The 19,929-nt window shown below is 43.4% G+C and overlaps 1 protein-coding gene and 1 pseudogene across 4 annotated transcripts in view; both read left to right on the plus strand.

Annotated features, from left to right (window-relative positions):
• Positions 1-19,929, plus strand: part of STX8 (syntaxin 8) — a 217,647-nt gene that overhangs the window by 94,278 nt on the left and 103,440 nt on the right. The gene's annotated exons all lie outside the window — the stretch shown is intronic.
• LOC308426239 (large ribosomal subunit protein uL16-like) lies at positions 6,828-7,454 on the plus strand (annotated as a pseudogene). Its single transcript has one exon. The product of its transcript is annotated as a large ribosomal subunit protein uL16-like (transcript).

Below are 19,929 nucleotides of genomic sequence, written 5' to 3' on the forward strand. Positions count from 1 at the left end.
TTAAAAAAATAAAATATGCTAAAACAATCCTGGTGGCCGCTTGGGAACTGGTCTGCCATACGCATCAGTTCCCGTATCCGTGGGTTCCATGTCTGACCTGTAGACTCAGCTGTCTGGGTTCAACCAGCTCACATGAAAACTAGGGCAGCGGTTTGAGCCTCTGCGGAAACTGTGTCAGCTTTCTCCCTTCCTGGCATTCTGAAAATAACTCTCTGTAATAACTCTTGACACAGTGTTTACACCTCAGTAGAGGTTCTAGGTAATCTAGAGGTGAGCTGAGCTGGAGGAGTCTCCGTGCAGGTCATATGCAGATGTGAGTACAACTTTTTCAGAGGGAATTTGAATATCATTGAGTTTGGATATGTGTGGCTTCCCAGGACCAGTTCACTCCCTAGACATCAGGCAGATGACTGCATACGGCATGAGTTTTGTAGGAATGTGTGTTGCATTCTTGTTTTTAAACAACCCTCTTGCCCACTTTTGGAATCCAGAAATTCTCCTTGGAATCTAGTAAGTGCCTGTAGAGCTCTAGTAAAGCTCTCACTAGTCAGTCAGGCGGAAATAGGAAGTATAAGCTGGAATTGCTGACCATAGTTAGCACAAGTCACATATCAAGAAGTTAAGCAGTGAAATAGGAATTTAAGGCTATCTGCCTCTTACCTGGTGGCTGCATAGAAACTACATATTCTCTCTCTGGAACAGTTTTGTATTCTTCAGAGAATGACCCCTCTACCACAGTCTGACTTGTCTATGTATACAGATGTATGTGCATGTTCATGTGCCCTTACTGACACTAAAGGAATCTCTCAGAATACGGGAGGACTCCGTGTCTGTACGTGTGCAGCGTGCCTCTGCCTTGACTACAAGAAGGGACGAGAGCCTGCTGCTTGGTCTTGAAGGTATTACAAGATAACATCTTAATGAGGTGAAACGCTCCTAATGGGTTGTGAGGCAAGATTTTTAAGTAGGTTCTTTCACTGTTGAAACTGTCGGGTGATGGTGCTTGGAGTCCACGAGGTTTGCGGGCACTCAAGAGCTAGTAGCAGTTATTAAGCGGAGGCCCCAACTTCATTTCACTTCTGTTTTAAAGACAAATGGAGGAGTTGTAGCTCCTAACAGAATACATCATTTTAAAATATAAGGAGTATATTTGAAAACAAAGTTGGACAAAGGTATGTGTGATAAATTAGACCCTTTTGAGATGTCATGAAGTGTGGGATGATGACCCTCTAGATTTCTTTTTCACAATGCTGGATGGTTCCGTGTTATCTGAGAGAGAAGGCCAGTTCATTAGAAAGGAGGCTGATTGCTCATGACTTAATGTGAAGGGCTGGAATCATATACTTTGTCCTGCTGAGGACTCACGGCCTGAGTCTGTCCCCTTAGCAGTCCTGACCATCCATCGGACCTGGCTGCAGCTGCCCCCATTCACAAGTTTTTCCTGTACGATGGCAGATGGAGATGTTCTTTTGCAGTCTGAATTGCACGGGATAGCCTGCACTTCATAAAATTCATAGATATTTTTATGTTTTTCTTTTCCCAAGTAAGTTCTAGACTTCTTAAAGGAGGGACATTCACAGATCTTTGCAGTCTTACACTATATTTGAAGTGCTTTGGGTATAAGCAATGCCAAGAAAAAAAAAAAAAAAAAGATTATCTTTCACTTTTGGATTGGTCTCTCGGGTCGTTTTATTTGTAACTTTAAAAAAAAAAAAACCACATGTATATACTACAGTGTCCTGTCCAGAATGCTTCTATGAAAAAGTCAATAATGTATCCTTAGAAAGGAGCTGAAAGATTGGGAAACTGGAGTTTTACAAGTGAGACAAGGACTCAGACAGGTGGCGATCCTAGCTATAGGCAAAAGAAGGATAGCCAGGCACTCCTGACCGTGAGCGGAATCACGGAGACCACAGCACTTCTGTTAAGACTGACAGTCGGTCTGACTGTGGCTGGGGACTTACAGCCAGTTTGTCCCAGGGAGCAAGGATGAGGGACAGACAGACCTGCTGAGAAAGTAGGCAGTGATCTTGCAGATACCAGGGATGGGCTAATTCCCAGCACTGAGTCACATGGGGTAAGATATGGACAGATAGGAAAATGTTCCACCACCAAACTGCCATACTGCTGTTCGCCTGTCCAGGCTCAAAACGTAGAAGTTTCGCTGGGTTGGGGGCGAGTATCCAGCTCTGGAGTTCACACATGTGCAAGGTTTAGTTTTATGAGGTCAACACATCTGTCTGACTTGTGTGCTGAAGCCTGACACACCGCTGCATCGAATTCTGTGGTGTGGAAGATTTGCAGTGTCCTGTGCCTGACAGGTGCAGCACATTTTACGGTGTCCGACTTAACAGATGTGGCATGCTTTGCAATAACAGGGCCACAAGGACAGAGCCGGCACAACACAGGGACCACATTTCAAATCTTCCTGGCAGGTAAAAATTTAGCCTTGGATAGGCAGCTTCTTTTTTTTTTTTTTTTTTTTTTTTTTTTTGGAAGATAAAATAATTAACTGATAGCTCATAAAATAAGTAACTCACATCATGTATGAGCATAATATTGTACTGTTTTGTAGTGTTCTTTCTGAACATCATTTGATTTCCTTTTCTACTGTGTGTGTGAGAGAGGGATAAAGTAGGGAAGAGAGTGGCACACACACATTTCCTTATTTGAGGTGGCCTCACTATGTAGCCTAGGCTGGCCTTGAACTCACAGGAGTCCTCCTGCCTCAGCCACCCAGCTTGGGATTATGCCATGTTCACCTTTATTTTTTTCTAAAACAAATTTGGTAAGAAGGAAACTAGATTGCAAATCCTCCCTTATTATAGTTAATGCCTGTTGACAAAGCCAATAAAGAGGTTCAGGGGGATGGGGAGGGGAGAGGAGGAGCAACAGCTGCAGGTTAATTTGAGGGAGGAGTAATTCTGGTCTTTGGCACAGCAGGATTAATAAAATGAGCAATAATGTGTCACATATTGCAGAATAGAAGAAAAGCACTTGAATGTGCTCACCATGTAAACGATAAAGTTGAAGGTGGAGGAAGGATGTTCTGATTACCAGTTACTGCATCACTACCCCGTGTATACATCAATCAAAACATCATGCAGGCATCATGCCGGGCCTCATAAATATGCACAAATATGTGCCAGTCACAAAGCAAGCGTTCATTAGAAAATCATTTAAAAGCTGAAAATTGTGTGTGTAAGACCTTTCTTACAGTCCAGAAATATGCAATATCAAGAGTAAAATTTTTATGACTCAAAGTTTTGTATATGTAGGTTTGTATATTCTTATATATGGGTCATTTTTCTAAGAAAAATAATATATACTTCATGCATTGTATCCCCCCCCTTTTTTTCTTTCTTTTTCTTTTTAAGCTTCATCAAGGCCAGAGATCCTTTGTCTGTGGATGAGATTTCTCTATCCAAAGACCCACTTGGTAATACTTGTTTACCTGCAACATTAAATAGGTGTTTTACTTACAGTGTGTTTCTGTTCCAAATAGTGATCTCAAATACACACCAATCCTCCAAACCACTGCTGGGAGATGGGGATTCAGTGTCACAGTTCAGGGGTCAGCAAACTGTCTGGCTAAGGGTCAGAGCTGGCAGGACAGGACCAGCCATATGTTCTTTGGTGCAGCTGTGGCCATTGCAGCCCTGTCAAAGTACACATAGTTGTCTATAAACAGAGTGTGGTCCATCCACACCATGCAGTATTTATTCAGCTGATGGAAGGCATAGCTACTGACATATGGCACAATGTAGCTGAACATGAGAACGTTGTACTTGGTACAAGAAGCCAGACACTGTCTTTCACATGTTGTATAATCCCATTTATTTGAAATATCTCTAATAGGTAAATGCATAGCTGTAAAACTCTAGATTGGTGGTCTTCCTGAGCTGGAAGAAAATGAAGTGGGTATGAACTGGAAGAAAGAGCAGTGAGTGTGAACTGGGGGGTGGGGGGATGAGTGTGAACTAGAGGAAAAGGGAATGAGTGTGAATTAAAAGAAAAGGCAATGGGTGTGAACTGCTTTGGGGGTGAAAAGAATGAAACTAGACCTAGTAGTTGTTCACAATTATGAATATACTAAACTACTAAACGCTACTGAATTGTTTTTAAGTACTGCTTCTATGTTGTATTGACTTGAAAAAAAAAAACAGAACAATTCACATTATAAACTGTGGCAAAGCAGCCATAGTTAATATGTAAATAAGTGAACACAGCTGCATTCTAATGTATTATATAAAACTTTATTAACAGTGAGAGAAGAGGGGCCAGGCAGTTTACAAGCTCTACTGCAATGTGAAAGATCATTTTGATAGTGATTGTGAATTAGGTGGGGGTGAAGATGCAGATATGAGAGTGCAGTTAGCCTGGAAACTGTCCCAGCAGTCCAGACATCTCTTCACTGTGGAGGAGGCGCCATCCCCAGCCCTGGAAGTGGATGGGATCATGGCTTTTCTGACCACCCCTTTCCTTCACTTTTGTATGTCCATCCAAATGTTGCCCTTGAAAATGATTGCACACGGTTCCGAATGGAGAGCCCTTCTTTCAAATGATAGTGTAAGCCGGCCGGAACATGGAGGCGAGGGAAAAGAGCACAGGGTTCCTCTCTATTCATGGGCTTCCACAGCTCAGGCTGGCACAGCACTCACTGGTGACTCTCACAGTCTCTTGAATAATGACAAAGATATTTACCATTTGACTCTTGATGTCTGTCTGTCTGTCTGTCTGTCTGTCTGTCTGTCTCTCTCTCTCTCTCTCTGTGTGTGTGTGTGTGTGTGTGTGTGTGTGTGTGTGTGTTTTCATAGATAACCTTTACCACTCTTAATGCATTGGCTGCCAACATTTTCTCCTCTTCCTCTTCCCTCCTTTCTTCCCTCTCCTGTCCCCCAGTGCTGAGATTAGAAATCCAGGACCTTACAACTATGAGGCTCCCAGATCCCCCTTAGGATATTTAGGTCACATATCCCATTAATAATAATCTTGAGATGTGGCCAAAGGTGTGACTCAGTGATAGTATCTGTTTATGCCACACACAAGGCTCTGACTTTAATCACCAGCACCAATAAAAACCAAAGTATCTGTGAGTGAAGTTCTAAATCATTCTTTATAATTGCTCTTATAAAGTTATATACACTATTGCTTTGTGTATTGCGTGGACCCTAAAAGAATTTGGAAGAGGTTTTCTTTCCACATTCCAGTGACTCATCTCACACGTCCTGCTTTGTAGACTCTTCATGTAAATTATCCTTTGGCATACGGTTCCCCCTTTCCCAGCGAAATGGAGCCCAGTAAGGAAGCATTGCTGCCACGTGGATTGTTTTAACATTACCCCGGGGCTGTGTGCTGTTGGAACTTTCCGATGTGCGATGGGGAAACAGCTGAATTGCTTCTGAGGCTCTCACACACCGAGCTGACTTGAGAACTTAGTGATTAATAAGGTAAAACTATTTCTCTTCAGGCAGAGCCATGGGTTGAGTTTTTCTTCGGGTTAAAAGAACATCAGTCTTCTAACCGGGGATTTCTGCTGTCTTTATAGTGGAACAAATGCTTTTTTCAGATCTAATCCTGACGTGATAAATAAAGCTCTCTGCAAGGTGCTTGGGAAAGTTGTAAGCAGCTCCCGAGTGGAAAGGCCTTTGTTGTGGAGGAAGAGGCCTAACCTCAAGGGTTAGTCTGTCACTGCTCACGTAGGTCAGAGAGAAAAGTTCACATCTGAGTGTTACTGACCATCAAGCCCTTTTTTGTGGTTTTTTCCACAGTGATATATTCTTAAAACATCCCTTGAGCTCAAGCCTCCCAGATAGATTTATTGGAGCAAAATGTTCCTTGTCCATATGATAAGTTGCACATTTGTTTGAACTGAAACTGAAATAAGTAACAATCAGGAACTCTGTGGTAGGTGTGATTTGAGCTAACGTGCTAGCAAGTAGTACTGGCCAAGTGTCCAAATGTGCACCCAACACACTGCCTGGCATATTGTAGATGTTTGTTGATTGCATATTGGCTGAAAGAGTGTAGAGTTTTATGAGGCTGAGTCCAGCATGGTGCTGTCAAGTTGGGCCAGCATGTGATGGTTATACAGGTTTCGCTTGCAACTGTTTTGTTAAAACTGTATATGTTGATCTTTTGGGTTTCCTTTTACAAGTTGGATTTGAGGATTAAAATGTTTTTAAACATTTTAAGGGGGATTGTAATGAAGTATATCCTATACATGGAGCTTGTTTGCTTTAGAGGCTTAAGCGTAATATGCTAACATTTCTTTTGTCAAATTGAAGCATAAACATTCGAGTGTTTGCTTGTCAACACATAGAATTTGGTAATGAATTTGTATTTGGAAAACTTGCTCTGGCTTTGAATACTTAGGGAACAAGGTTTCTAAGAGTGTCTTGCTCCCAGCCAAGAACAGCTGTGTCGTACGCTGCTTTTCAGGTGGCTTCTCTGGGACATCTGTGAAAACAGACGTCAGTAACTGAGCGTGCCCGAGAGCATGGCACACTGCAGCATTCTGTGTGATATATGGTGACCAGGGTCTCCACTGGAGTAGAACACCATGCTGACTTGTATAAAAACACTTATTTGACTTAAATTTCATTTCTGGTCAGTAATAAATTGTAAGGACAAAACCTCCCAACGTTCGGAGAAAGTATATAACAGACTGCAGTTTTCATTCAGATAAGCTCAGGTTGGGAGCACAGGAAGGTGATTCCTCATTAGCGACTTTGACTTGCCCAGTGATGTGTATGTCAGTGATAACTTAAGATGACTTCCCTGGCTCTCTTTTCCTCTGGCGTGTCCCCAACAATCCTATTGTCACCATGGGCCACCGCCCCACCCAGTGTTACCATGCTGTGAGAACAAGCCATACCCAAAGTCTCATTTCTGCCGTGGTGTCCCTGATGCCAAGGTCCGCATCTTTGACTCAGGATGGATGAACTCCCACTTTGTGGCCACATGGTGTCAGATGACTATGAACAACTCTCCTCTGAGGCACTGGAGGCTGCCTGTATCTGTGCCAACAAATACACGGTAAGGAGTTGTGGCAAGGCTGGCTTTCATATCCGGTGAGGCTCCACCCTTTCCATGTCATTTGTATCAACAAGATGTTGTCCTGTGCTGAGGCTGACAGACTCCTGACAGGTATTCGTGGTACCTTTGGGAAGCCCCAGAGCACAGTGGCCAGGGTTCACACTGGCCAGGTCATAGTGCCCATCTGTACCAAGCTGCAGGATAAGGAACATGTGATTGAGGCTCTGTGCAGAACAAAATTCAAGTTCCCTGGCTAACAGAAGATCCACATCTCAAGGAAGTGGGGCTTCACCAAGTTTAATGCAGATGAGTTTGAAGGCATGGTTGCTGAGAAGCGGCTCATTCCTGATGGCTGTGGTGTCACATATATCCCCAATCGTGGTCCTCTGGACAAGTGGAGAGCCCTGCATCCCTGAAGGCTTCCACCGTGCTCTCCTGTACCCTACAGAACATGTTCAGTAATAAATCTCACATCAAGCCTGCTCTTGTATTTGTTTCTGATTCTTAACTACCACAAAGTTTTAAGTTTGGTCAATTGGGACGACTTAGTGAGTGAATTAAGCATACACGCAAAAGGTTAAAATGGGTGATTTTAGTATTTTAAATGTGCCATCGCTGGCAGAGCCATATAGTAATATAGTGCATGGAGCTGTGGACAAACATTTCATCTGAATAGTGTAACTATTTAAGAAGCAGGATTACTTAGATCTAAGAATTTTGAAGCAAGCCTGGGGCGACAGTGGTATGAACAGTTTTTTTGTATGAAGATTTTAATAAATTTATGTTTCAAAAAAAAAAAAAAAAAAAGACTTCCCTGGTACTTGGGCGATGATTGTTATCAGTTGCAAATAATTCTGGATGATAGTTGAGCACACATTTAATCCTAGCACTCAAGAGGCCGAGACAGGCCAATGGATCTCTTGGGAGTTCAAGGCCAGCCTAGTCTTCAGAGTGAGTTCTAGTTAGCACAAGACTACACAGAGAGACCCTGTCTTGAAAAACCAGAACCAAAATAATGAAAAATAAAAGGAAAGGACTTGAGAGCGTGTGCCACTGCACAGGCGGGAAGCCTCGCTGGAGCTGCAGAGGTGGAGGAGGGAGGGGCGACACCTGTGTGCTCGTCTGTGCCGTCTGTCCTCTTGCCAGTGTGGTTCTGGAATCTTCTGCTTTCTTTCATTCCTCATCTCCTGCCTCCCAACCACAGTCCTCTCTTACTTCCTATGATTCATAGCAAAAGTCATGATCGGGCTTTTAAAAACCAGCTAGTTAATTAGAGGTGGCCACAGGGCAAATGTGAAGTTTCTAGGCGTTCAGATGATTAACTGTGGCAACGTAGATCTCTCTTGCTTTTGTACAGAAGGTTTCTGTCTTTACTAATAAAAGCATTCATGGGGTGGGGGGGAGGGAGGGAGGAGCCACTGACCTGCCCCCCCCCCTCGTGCTTCCAATTAGGAGTCTATTATCTCATTCCAGACAATTGGAAAAGGATATCCCAAAGACTGCTTCGTGTAAATATGGTTTTTGCCTGTGTTATATTACTAGGAGTTCTGAACACATCTGGAGCAAAGGCAGCCCTCGGGACATTAAAAGTGCACTGTTTGGATTGGCACAGTGACATTATACTATATGCCAATTTGTAATGGCTTTTGGAAACAGGCAGTTTTAAACTCTCCCTGAACTATTCCCCTGAGAAATTATTCAATTAAGTACAACTAAAATTAATGTTTAGTATTTTTTTGTTTAAATAAAATAGGCAGCTATAGAGGGAGATCCGTAATCCGTGCTTGTGTTCCTATTTGACTCTGGAAGTAAGCTCCCAGGAAACAGCTAGGTGTCTTAGAATGAGTGCCTTTTCTAGGAGCTACATATTGCTAGACTCTGCTTATGACTTTCATATTATGTAAATGACTGTCTCGTCTAAGGCAGCTTTAGACACCTGGAGTTCACCCAAGTTTCTATCTATACCTGCAGGGAATGGGGCCCCAGTGCAAAAACCCAAACTTCTCCTGTCTTTCTAAGTAAGTGATTCTCAAACTTTAATGGGTGTAGAGATCACCTGGGAACTTATTAAAATGAAGATTTTGATTCGTTAGGCTGAGGGTAGGGCCTGAGGTTCTGCATGTCTAACAAGCTCCCAGGGGCTGTGACTGGCCAAGGACTACATTTGCAACAGGGAGGTACTAAGCAGTAGGGGGTGGGCTAGGGGTGAGACCTGGACTTTGATTTCCAGTCCCCAGCGTAGCCCTGAGTGTATTTGATGAATGTGGCTCTTTTCTTTGTAGTGTATGTGCTCACTTAATTCTTGGAATCGCCGGTTGTTTTTTATTTTTTTCTGTTTGCTGGACGATGACACACTTCTCATTGCTCATGGGAGAGCATGGCATGGCTGCAGGCTTTCTTGAGATCCAGATAATGCCCTGACTCATTTTTTTAGCCTATCTTTTCTAGCTGGGTCGGGAAGAAGTCAACTAATTGATATTTCTTTTCCATGTTGTTAAACACACATGCCAGATCCCTGGTGAATGGAAGGATTCGTGAGTAAGTGTAGCTTTGTGCCTTCCATCCAATATCTACTTCCAGAGTTTGGCTGCTAAGCTCATTCGTCCAGCCTGTGATGGTCAGTTTATTGGACTGATACGTGGTTAAGATCTACATTCTGTGAACTCCCTTGGAAGACTGGTCTATAACCTGAATAGTTCTGTATAACGATTCCATCTGCTAACTGGCCACCTCTTCCTAACCACAGCAAGTGAACTGATCATGAAGATATTACTGTATGGGTAGAGGTGAAGATGGCTCACAGCTCAAAGAGAGTCCAGGACTCAGAGTGTAGCTCTGTGGTAGAACGCATTGTAGGTGCCAATGCCTCGCTTCCAGCACAGACCCTGAAAACATGTCCTCTGTTCGGTTCAATATTCACTATAAGGTTTTATAGTTTCCTTTCTCTTCCACTTTGCTTTTTGCCTTAAAGTTCTTTTGGCCCATCATTTATTTATTTATTTATTTATTTATTTATTTATTTATTTATTTATTGGTTGATTTATTTATTGATTCATTGATTGATTGATTGATTGTATCCCAATAATACTTTTTTAAATGTAGTTCTGGAGACTGGAGAGATAGCCCAGAGGCTAAAGGCATTTGCTACTATTACACAGGACCTGGGTTCAGTTCCCAGTATCCACATGGCAGCTCACAACCCTCCTTAACTCTAGTTCCAGGGGATCTGACATACTCTTCTGGCTCCGTTGGCACCTGGTATGCATGTGGTGCATATGTATGCAGCTAATACACATGAGCACACACACACACACACACATATGAGCATACACACACATGAGCACACACATACACACAATGTGGTTCTCATTGTGGATGATATTTAATGTTCTTCTTTGGATTTGAGTTCTTAAAATTTAATTTTCATTGTTATCAAAATAACTCTGCTTTGTACTTTGAAAATGATTAGGCATCCAGGAGTAGCAAAACTTGCTCATCTACCTTCCTTGCCCCAAAGTCCCACTCCTGGCAAACAATTCTTTTAATTATTTGTTTCAGAGATCATCATTATCTCTATATTTTTTTTTAGCACTTTTGTTATTGCTTTGTTTTGTTTTTGACACAGAGTCTAACTAGCTTGAAGCTAGTTAGACTGGTGTAGTCTGGCCTCGAACTCATACAGCTCCACCTGCCTCTGCCTCCCATGTACCCAGAATTATCTCTTTCTTTCTCACTGGAATGGGCTGCAATTTCATGTTTTCCATGTTGGCTTTCTGGTTTCTTCCTAAGGGAGATGCCATCATAACTTACAGTGAGTCTGAACACTTCCCTCTCTATCCCAACCCACACACATTTCCATTAAATCAGTGTTGATGGCATTATGATTATGGGAATATTGTTTGTGGTTGAGCCACAGTGTGTGCTATGATTAGATCTTTATTTCATTAGTACACTCTTTCCCGCTAAAGCCGGTAATTGCTTTATGGTTTTGGATTTACTTAGCTACCTGTGTTGACACATTCACCACTCAGACTTTTCCTTAAGCTAGGATTGTGGGATTCCAGTGTGCTGGTGCAATATTTGTAGTTTGCCTATGAATTTTATCTTTTAATTGGCCAGTCCTCAATCTCTTGGGTCCTTGAACTTCCTTGTTCAATCTGAACATCTGCCTAGACTCCTGCCTGGCTCTCCTGCCTCTTCCTGTTCCATCACTTGGGAAGTCCAGTACCCCCACTGCAGTGCACATGCCTGCACGCTCCCTGTCTGTCTTCTTTCTTCCCATTGCTGTTTTGGTAGAACACACTCTCCAAGAGTGTCCGAAGGAGGAGTCTATGACTGTGAACACCTTAAGATTGTGTGTTTAGAGATTGTCATGTTTTCCCTGCAGGCTGGAAGGTTTTTGGGGGCAGTTGTCTGCTTGGAATTGTGAACGTGTTTCATTATCCTCCTGGTTTCTCTGTAAAGCTCCCATTCTCTACTCTGTGTGTGTGTGTGTGTGTCCTCTCCTTCCCTCTGAAAGCTTTAAACATTTCTCTTTATTCTGGTGCCGCATTTTAAAATGTGAATCAGTAGATAACCTGAGAAAATTTACTAAAACTAAAAACCTGGGGGTGGTCTGAAGAGAACTGGAAGGAAAAACACCCACCACCAAAACGCACACACACACATGCACGCCTGCACACACTCATATGGTCTCTTTCCACCTCCTGTCTTAGATTATAACCTTACTAAAGTGGGGAAAAAGAAAAAAGAACTTATCCAAGTATTGTTTGCTCTCTCCCTCTCCCTCTCCCTCCCTCCCTCCCTCCCTCCCTCCCTCTTTCTCTCTCTCTCTCTCTCTCTCTCTCTCTCTCTCTCTCCCCCTCTCTCCTTCTCCCCCCCCCCCCCGTGTATTTAGGACTATCGGAGATAGAAGAGAATTCTGTAAAATTAAAACAAAGTATGAAAAGAGACTATCAAAGAACAAGGAAGAGTTTCCAGGAGAAAAGCAATGAAGAATAAATGGTTAACTTTCCCCTGGTACTGAATCCTTGGCACCCAAGTCTTACCCAACTACCTGGGCATCTCTGAGATCTGTAAGAAAAGGAAATCTGGAGACGTCAAGGTGATGTTTCTAAGGAATGAGAAAAATGCAGACTATGTTTAGTCTGCAGTTAGGCCGAAATCTGAGCTGCGCACGGCATGCACTCCTGAGCCAAGCTTTTGCATTGAAATTCAGAGGACACCTCCACCCCCAACAACTTGTGTTCCACCACATGTTAGAAATCTGAAGTGGACAAGCCACAGAGTTTTCCTAAGCCTGTTTTAACATCTGTAAGCACCCCAGTTTCCCTGTTGACTCTCAGCAGTGTAGGACCAAATGAGGTAAGGTATAATTAGAACCCTTCCCGGAGTCATCATCATGTATTTTTAAACTCCCCGAGGACGTGGAAACAGGTGATATGAAATTAATTTAGAAGTAATACAGTTTTCTTTATTTCATGAAAAGCTAGTGTGTTCTGTGAAGGTCCAAAAGACACTGAGGAGGTTTCCAGTCTCTCATCAGGGACCGACATATTTTGTTTTAACCATGCGTTCATGTTTTCTTCCTGTTGCTACGATAAAATGCTTAAACCAAAAGCAGCTCAGGGAAGGAAAGAGTTCACTTCAGCTTACAGGCAGCAGTTCACTGCTGAAGGAAATCAGGGCAGGAATTTGAAGTAGAAACCATGGAGAAACACTGCTTCCTGGCTCACTCACTCTCCTGTGCTTGGCTAGCTTATATATATATATATATCCCAGGACCACCTGCCAGGACCACCTACAGCAGGCTGGGTCCTCCAACATCAATTAACAATGGAGATAATCCTGCACAGATATTTCCCAGGCCAATCTGATCTGAGCAATCCCATCTGAGATGACTTTAAACTAACCAAGGGGCCAGGTGTGGTGCTGCATGTCTTTAATTCCAGAGGCAGAGATAGAGGCTCACTCAGCCTGATCTACATAGAGAGGTCCAGGCCAGCAGAGGGACATAGTGAGATTTGATCTCAAGAACAACAACAGCAGCTAACTAGGACACCATGTCACACAAATCTGAACTTACTGTAGACACTGGAATACAGGAATAGAAGGCTGAGGTCTGATTGGTTTGGGCAAGCCATCGAGAAATTGAAATATCTCTGGTAGACAGATCCTATGGAATTTGAGATATAGCCTCTTTCTCAACAAGAACAGAGTTCCAGTAGTAGGAGGGGTAGAAGGATACTTCAGTACATGTGGCTTTGTGGCTTCTACCTAAGCATCAGTACTTTCAAGGTTTCCTAGGTCCAGAGCTTTGGTGGTCAGTCTAGATACTTAATGAAAGACTCTCTAAAGGATTAAGTGATATAATAGAGGTATAAACATTATCTAAGGCTCTTATCATTGTGAGTGAAGAAATGATAGCAAATCCTTTTGACTAACAGTTGGGAGTGCATTCTGATCCACAACTTGACGTTTGTAAATCATGGCTTTCTATCAGGAGAACAGCATAACAAGAGCTCACACATTTTTAGAAGGAGTCATATATGTCTAAGTGTGTAAGATTTAAGCAGTTCTGTTCAATATGCAGAAGTTGCTAAATGGACTGGTTAGCTTTGTCAACTTGAACAACCTAGCCAAGGAGGAATTGTCTCTATTGGGCTAACTGGAAGGTATGTCTCTGAAGGACTGTCTTAATAAAGTCGCAAGATCAAACCCCCTTGTGAGTGGCACGTTCCCTAGGTGGGGCGTCCTGAGTTGTAGAAGAATGGAGAAATGTCGAAATCAAGCAACTGAACATCCATTAACTCCGCTTTGACTTTGAGTGTGATGTGACCGGCTCTCTCAAGTTCCTGCTGTCTCAGCTCACCTGCTATTAAGGACTGTATCATGGAACTGTGACTAAAACAAAGCCCTTTCTCCCCTAAGTCGCTTTTTGTCAGGGCGTTTTATCACAGCAGACAGAAATGACATGAGGAATACTTTACAGTTCTTATCACATTGATTTATTTGCAAGCTCGTGGGTCATAGCACACATGTGGCGGTCAGAGGACAATTTGTTGGTTCTCCTTCTACCATGTACATCTTGGGGATCAAACACGGGTCATCAGAATTAGCAGCAGGAGCCTTTACCCATGGAGGCATCTCATAAAACACCACGCTCAGGTGTTTTATGGGATCTTGCCTGGCTTGGATGCTGTGATGGTTTCCTTGTGGTAACACAGGCCGTGGGTTCCTGGGAAGAAAACCAGGGAGAAGTGCCATTTTTATCTTATTGCATCAGGGTGACATGCTAGTGCTTCCAGTTTTCAGGCTTCTTGACTGGAAGGAAGGTCACTAATACCCCCCCCCCTCCGCTTAGATTCTCCGAAAGGCAGTACCAGCGTGCAGCCTGCGCCCCAGTGGGAGTTACAATCTGCTCCTTAAAAGTGCAGTGTCTGTGTAAACTATTAAACTATTTGGAATTCAACACGAGGGATTTGTTTCTCCTTCCTCAGTTATAAATTTGTTCAGTCATATGTTTATATCAGTGCGGATGCCTGAATATTTATTTTTCTACTTTTTGAACTCTTAATTTATTTTATTTTATCTTGTTTTATTTGACATGAGGTGGGACATGCAAAGGACAACTTTGTGGAATCGATTCTCTCCTGCCACCTTAGTGAGTTCTGGGACTCAAACCCAGGTCATGGCCGGGCATACACAGCAAGCACTGCCCAGTGAGCAGCCCCACCAGCCCCTCCTCTGTATTTTCATTTCAAACTCTTTACTTTGTTGTTCAGACTCCTCTTGGCCTCTGGGAACTACTGTTGCTGGCGCATCTGTGTCTCCTACCACTGGGGTTCTTGGCCACATCTTATCTAGTCTACAAGATACTTCAGGGTTCTAGTTCATATTTTCTACCTTGGCTTTAAAAGCAGTTGTTTTTCTAGAGGCTCTTGGTTTTTGCTGAAGGTTGGTTCTTAGACGCCAAGCCTGCTTGTTGGTATACTTGCTACTCTAGGGAGTACTGGTATTCTTAAGTCTTCTAGATACACAAAGCCCAGAATGAATGATGCTTGCATTTACTAATGTAACAATAACTTAGACCCCATAGCCATGACTGCTCGTATCTGCATTAAGTAAGCATGAGTTCACGCTCACGTCTATAGTTTCATTCTAGACTCATCCCCTTGCTCATCTGTAAACTTCTGCTCACCAGTGGGACTCTGTCTCCCATCACTGTCAGCCCCCCGCCCCCCAACCTCGTTTCTTCAGCCCTTCAGACCCGGTGGGCAATTATAGCAGTGTGAGGAGTGTTGCTACATCTCCCAGGGGAATCCGTGTGGACTCCGGGCTCCATGCCATCCCTCTGCCTCTTGTCCTGGACATGGTGCCCTTTCTAGAGCTGTGTAGCTCAGCACTTCGTCCTATACTTTGTCAACAATGCATTTCATGCATTATTAGACAGACAGTTGCTCTTTTAACAGTCTTCTTATTTCCTGAGACCTCCAACCTCCAAGATGATGTAAGTAACGCAAATTAAGGCAGTTTTTGGTTATCATTTATGTATAATTTTAATTTTGAAAAATAATTAAAAAACACATTATATTTATAAGTTTATAATTCATAATAAAATAAAATAATGCAAGTACTCTGTTCAGTCAATGAATTCAGACAAATGTATAACACCACCTAGTCACCATTACAATATTATTCAGAATATTTTTACTGTCCTAAAAATTCCTGTGAGTTACCTCTGCAGCCCTCTCTTCCTCCTAAACCCCTGGCAGCCATAGATTGTTTTACTCTCTCTGTAGCTGTGTCTTTCCTGGGATGTCACATAATTGAAATCATACAGTATATCGTAACCTTTCCTGCATGCAGGTTGCTAGGAAACGAGTGTTGGTTATCTGTAAATCATTGCAGTCTGAGCTGAGAAGCCATCCTTAGGGCTCCAGGCTTCTCAAAGGATGGAGGATGGGTTTTGTTTGTTTGCTCGTTGTTGTTTCTGTCGGCTTGGTTTAGGTTGGTTGTGCCTGTGCATGCGTGTGTGCGTCCGTGTGTGTGCGTCTGTGTGTGTGTGTGTGTGTGTGTGTGTGTGTGTGACACATTTAACAAATAATTTTGATTTTTTTTTAAGTAAACATCTTATTGAAGGGCTAGAAAAGCCAGGGAAGCCTATGCTGGGGCTTTTTAATGACTAAATGAGACAGTTCCGCAATGCTCTAAGCTCCATGTCTTCACTCTTAGGCTGATGCTGTCTTCTCTGAGCTCCATGATTTTTTTTAAAGACTTAAAAGTTTCTGCTTCATATGGATTTTTAAAAATATTTTATTTATTATGTATCTGAGTACACTGTAGCTGTTTTCAGACACACCAGAAGAGGGCATCAGATTCCATTACAGATGGTTGTGAGCCACCAAGTGGTTGCTGGGAATTGAACTCAGGACCTCTGTAAGAGCAGTCAGTGCTCTTAACCACTGAGCCATCTCTCCATCGCATATGGATTTTTTTAAGCTTGAAATTTATCTTTTTTTAAAACTTGTATTGTGCGTTTGCTTAAAGGAGAGGGTTATGTTCTGTGAGTTAGACCCCAGCAGTGTGACACCAACAGAAGTGCCGCTCTCACCGAGCTGTCTCCAGCCCCATGCATTTAAGGTGAAGGGGCGATGGCTTAGTGGGTAAAATGTTTCCATGTAAGTGTGCAGTTCTGAGTTCGAATCCCCAGAATCCACACAAAGCTGGTTGCCATTGAACCCATATCTGTAACCCCAGTGCATTCCTACAAGATAAGAAGCAAATCCCTGGAAGCATTCAGGCCAGCTACCCTAACAGGCAGCATGGGAAAGGAGAGGGGACAGGAGGGGAGGGGAGGGAGATAGCTTGTCTCAGAGAAGGTGGAAAGTGAGGAAGACCAGCACTTAGGGTTGTCTTCAGCCTTCCACACATATATCACACAAGTGTGCATATGTATACAGTGCACATACACACACATATACAAACAGTTAAAAAACAACAACAAAATGTTATGGACTGGGGACTGGGGAGAGAGGCTCCATGCGTCAGAGTGCAAGCTGTGCAAGCATGAAGACTTAGGTTTGGGTTCCAGCAGCCACGTAACAAATAAAACAATAGATAAAATAAGTAGAAGGGCTGGGTGTGCTTGAACGTGTGCCTTCAGCCCCAGCCTTCTGGAAGGTGGAGGTGGGAAGATGGGTGGAGTGTGCTGGCCACCAGCACAGCCCCAGGTTCAGGAGAGACCTGGTCTCAAAGGAATAAGGCAGAGCGTGATAGAGGAAAGCATCACATGCGCTCCTCTAGCTTCTGTTTGCCCCCCCCCACACACACAGACACACGCAAAATTTTTACTTGTATGATCACTAATCCAGATGATTCCATAGATCCTGCGTTGTATCTTTCTGTGTAGTTTCAGCCACATTTATATTAGTGTGTAATTGTTTTGGATGGTGCAAGCAGAAAGTATTTTTAGCATGAAACAATTTCCTTCCAAGAGAAAACCAGACTGTCAACTAAGCAAATTGTAAAGGAATTCCCAGGGCTGGACAGTAGGAAGGCCTCAGGGGATCTGTACTGCACTCTCTGGGTTATATTCATGTCTTCTTTTCTAAATAACATAACTGCTTTTTGAAGAATTATCTACTTATTTAATGTATGTGAGTACACTGTCACTGTCCTCAGACACACCAGAAGAGGGCATCAGATCCCATTACAGATGGTTGTGAGTCACCAAGTGGTTGCTGGGAATTGAACTCAGGACCTCTGGAAGAGCAGCCAGTGCTCTTAATCACTGAGCCGTCTCTCCAGCCCCTATATACATGTTTGTTTACTATATGCAAGGTAACCTGTCAGTGTTGCTGGTAAATAGAATCTTAGTTGTCATTGGCACTGTCAAGGGTCAAACCCATGGCCCACTTGTGTTCTGTGCAGGAATTCTACCACAGAACACACTCAGCCTGTGCTTTCCATCTTTATTGTGAATATTTTACTATAATAAAGATCCAAAAACCTAAAGAAAAAAATGTTGCTTGCATTTGTATTTGATAACTTAAATATGCTGGCTGATCAATACTGCAGAATTTCTTATAACTTTCTAACACTCTCCACCTCATGATTGGGAACGGATGGCTTAGCATATGGCACGTTTTCAGTAAATATTAGTCGTTGTTGTTATGGTTTTAAATACTCGGAGCTTTTAGTAATGCGCTGGTCTGGTCTGGCTGCCTTCCCTTCCCACATTTGGCATGTTCAGTGCTTCAAGTCTAGTTGGTTGCTGCCTCCCCTCCCCCACCCCTTCCTCCTGTGCTCTCTCCACGGTCAGCAGCTGCTCTGGCCTGTCTGGTAGATGGAGCGCACTCTGCACACGGTGTGTGCATGCATGCTGGGTTCAGGTGTCCTTCCTCAGGTGGCTTCCTCATTTCATTTGAAACTGGCTCGCTTGTTGGTCCTGAATGCTGCCAGGCAGGCCAGCAGGCCCTCTAGTCTCTACCTCCTATCTGCCATTGCTCAGATTGCAAGTGTGGGTCACCACCGTTGGCTTTTTAACAGGAACTGGGGTGCCCAGTTAAGGTTTTCACGTGTGCAAGCCACACTTTTTACCAACTAATCTATCTCTCCATCCATGAACTGCCTTACACTGGTGCTCTCTCAAATCTTAAGATGTGTTTTGTTGGGTTTTGAGAGATAGCTCAGCGATTAAGCACACTGGCTGATCTTCTAGGAGACCCAGGTTCGATTCCCAGCACTCACATGGCAGCTCACAGCTTTCACTTATGCATGTCGAGAACCCAGACACTGTAAGGCTTGCTTCCAGTTGCCAGCTAATGTATTTTGTGCAAACTAAGCTGATGTCGGTTTCTATGTAGATATGGCCACTTCTTGGCCTTTCCAATGTCTCAGGCTTCTCATGGGTCTTGTTTCCTTTCTGTCTTGTAAATATTTTTTTTTTCAAATCCTATTTTTAATGATGGTTCTTAAATGTTTTAATCTCCCTCGTAGCCCACCATCCAGCAGAGATGGTGGGAAAGAAAGGATACGGGGGAAGTGGACCTGCTTAGAAAGGTTCTTTGGTGCAACTTCCATCTGTGTTGTCTGGAAATCGGCAGTTCAGTCCCTAGGTCAGCAGCAGCAGCTTGAGCCACCGGCAAACATGTCATGGATATCCCAGGAGTCCAGCTCAACAGAATCAGGACAGCAAACACAAATCAGCAGTGGTGGCACTACCTAGCAGAGACAGCCAGGCCTCAGCCTCGGCACAGGTCAGCAGAAGGAGGAACACCAGGAGTTCTCAGCTGTGCCTATTTCAGCGAAGCAATGATCAGCGAAGACTGGAGACTTGCAAGCACTGCAAGCTAAGCTCAGCCTCGGTCACTGTTCAACGAGTCCGATTTGTATCCCTCCAAACATCAGGTGTCCTCCACAGGTCTTACCCCGGCATGTCTTACCTTACGACACACTGCCAATCAGCCCGAATCCGTGGAAGTAGCAAGAATACTTGGCACACCACCAGACATTTTTTGGTGCGTTTTTTTTTTTTTCCTATAGAGTCCGAACAAATGCAACTCAACTACACAGTGTGAGGCAGACCAATACATATGTGTTGTTAGCAAAGTACCCTGGATAACATGTCCTTTCACGTGTTCTCTTTAGCAGAACATCCTTTTACCTATGTCTGCTTCAGCTAAACATCCCTTCATTGTGTTTGCCCCAGCAAAACACTACTCAGCCAAGTTTCCACTTCACTGAAGAACTTTCTTGAATGATTGTTTGAGGGTTTGTTTTACTGATAGTGTGGGTGGTTGGTTGGTTGGTTGGTTGTTTTGGTTTTTGTTGTGTGGGGGTTGTTTTACAGTACAGTGGATAGAGCCTGCCCTTGCATGTGGAGACCAG

This window comes from Micromys minutus (genome assembly GCF_963924665.1).
Source record: "Micromys minutus genome assembly, chromosome: 10".
Classification (NCBI taxonomy): Eukaryota; Metazoa; Chordata; class Mammalia; order Rodentia; family Muridae; genus Micromys; species Micromys minutus.